Raw genomic sequence first — 2,549 nt, 5'->3', positions numbered from 1 at the left:
GATTTTGAAAAGAGAGCTCACACTGTGGCAAAAAAAGGTGAAGGGAAAGAAATGTCAATGAGAAAAATATCGCTTTATCTTTTTGTCAGGAGAGAGTGGTTAAAGAGACACGACAATTGCCTATGAAGGAAAAAAGCAAGAGGGAGAAGCGTAGAGAGAATCAATTTATTGTTACAGAAATCCAAATCACATGTTGTTATGTTCGACACACAATTCTTAATTAAAACAATTATTTAATAACTATGTGTTTTGTTGCTTCGTGGCAACGCACAGACATTCAGCTAGTAAAGGTTAAAGCACTCCAGGTACCCTAACTTGCACAACATGTGACATTTTAGTCCCAAACGTGTAAAAATCAACCCCACCATACCCCAACTTGCGCATGTGACGTTTTAGTCCCAGGCCAATGACAAAATGACAAGTGGCAGCCAGGTGGCTGGCCCGGTTGTTGCATGCAGTTTTGCAAAACCCCCCTTGCTGTTAAGCCTAATCAACCCGCAGCTCAGCTCACCTGAATTCAGACAGATTTGCATGCAGAACACATGCATATGTGCGTGGTTCTTCATGAACTGTAAGCGCTTTTGATCATTTCTTGTGCTCCGAGTGACTATTCCTTGGAAAGAGCTGTGCTGATGTACCTTCTTTAGGCAATAATAAATAAATAAAAAGTCGAGGCTACGCACCCTACGTTTCATATTAATTACCTCGCACATTAGTTTTGTTTCAAGTCAAACTTTGTGAGACCAAATTAATAGAAAAATAATCATCATCTAATAAAATACTTATAAGCTGATCAACTTCACAAAATTTGAAGGCATTTGTAATCTTGCACAAAACTAATATCACTGGGTCGATCCAATATAAATGCTTTGTCTATTTTCTACTGTTTGTTTATCTGCATATGTCTGAAGTAATTTTTTTGCCTCATCCATTAATTAAGCATAAGAGAGTTGCGCAGTTAATTAATAAAAACCGGGCCAAAATCACCACAAACCTGCTGAGCGGCACACACTAGATACCCACACACACCTCAACAACAAGGGCCTCATCGAGACAGCACGCAGGCGTCATCGCCATCACTCGTCCGGCGCGTCGGTGGCGGCGACATCGGCACCGTCTACCTCTGCCGCCTCGGCACCGTCGGAGGTCCCGTCGTGCATGTACACGACGAAGGTGGTGGACCGGCGCGCCGTGGCCAAGAAGCACAAGTTGGAGCGCGCGGCCGCCGAGAAGCGCATCCTGCGGCTGCTCGACCACCCGTTCCTCCCCACGCTCTTCGCCGACTTCGAAGCCGCCCCGCGCTTCTCATGCGTCGTCATGGAGTTCTGCCCCGGCGGCGACCTCCACTCCCTCCGCCACCGCATTGCCCTCCCGCCGCTTCCCGCTCTCCTCCGCCCGGTTCTACGCGGCCGAGGTGCTCCTGGCGCTCGAGTACCTGCACATGATAGGCATCGTCTACCGCGACCTCAAGCCAGCCGTCGCCGAGGAGGAGGAACAGGAGGAGCCGCGCAGCGCGTCCTGCTTCCCGATACGTTTCAAGCGGCGGAGGCATCGTCGCCGGTGCGCGCGTCTCCCCCGCGGTTCGTGGCGGAGCCGGTGTCTGCGCGGTCGTGCTCGTTCGTCGGCACGCACGAGTACGTGGCCCCGGAGGTGGCAGGCGGCGGCGCGCACGGCGCCGCCGTGGACTGGTGGGCCTACGGCTTGTTCCTCTACGAGCTTCTCCACGGCCGCTCCGCGTTCGCCGGCGCCACCAACGGGACACGCTCCGCAACATCGTCCGCGCGCCGCTCACCTTCCCCTCCTCCTCTGTCACCGGCTACCACGCCGACACCACCGCGGCGTGGGACCTCATCGCGCGCCTGCTCACCAAGGACCCCGCCGCCCGCCTCGGGTCCCGCCACGGCGCCGCCGACGTGAAGGCCCATCCCTTCTTCAAGAACCTCAACTTCGCGCTCCTCCGGTCATCGCGTCCGCCCTCGTCCCCAGCGCCCCGCTGGCCGCTGCACCGATCGCAGTCGTGCAAGACGCCGGCGTCGCGCAAGGCTGACACGAAGCGCGTCGACCTCTTCTGACGGGCCGGTCGACGTGCAGCCTCCCTGAGTCAACACCGGCGGCTGGATACAAACTCTCCTCCGGCCATCTCGTGGCGCCGGGCGCAACGTTAACCCCTTGATAATTACTACTACTCCTAGCTAGCGCATGCATGCATTGACCTAGCCTACTACTACTACTAGTATTAGCTGCCAGTGCACCGTTGTACAATCAACTGTTAGTTACGCTTCTTAGTGCTGTTAATCTTCCATGTGCCAGTGCTTGTCTTGTGCTCTACTGCTCTGACAGTTGTCGAGGTTACACTTGTCAGCAACAGCTAAACCCTCGGCTTAATCACTCCATTTTTCTACTTAAGGACGTGTGTGTGGTGCAGTGAATCATGTCGTGGCTTTGACACTAACTATTGATCAAGGAGTACACTGATTAGTTTTGTAGGTGGGTTAATGATGTGGTAGTGCTATCGAGAAAAGCATCACATGGGTGTTGGAGCTGTCTGG

The 2,549-nt window shown here is 53.5% G+C and overlaps 1 pseudogene; it reads left to right on the top strand.

Moving 5' to 3' along the window:
• Positions 1-2,303, top strand: part of LOC119279679 — a 5,328-nt pseudogene extending 3,025 nt beyond the window's left edge.
• The last annotated feature ends 246 nt before the right edge of the window (positions 2,304-2,549 follow it).

The sequence above is a fragment of the Triticum dicoccoides genome, chromosome 3B (genome assembly GCF_002162155.2).
Source record: "Triticum dicoccoides isolate Atlit2015 ecotype Zavitan chromosome 3B, WEW_v2.0, whole genome shotgun sequence".
NCBI classification, from domain to species: domain Eukaryota; kingdom Viridiplantae; phylum Streptophyta; class Magnoliopsida; order Poales; family Poaceae; genus Triticum; species Triticum dicoccoides.
This window is presented reverse-complemented; position numbering and strand designations above follow the sequence as displayed.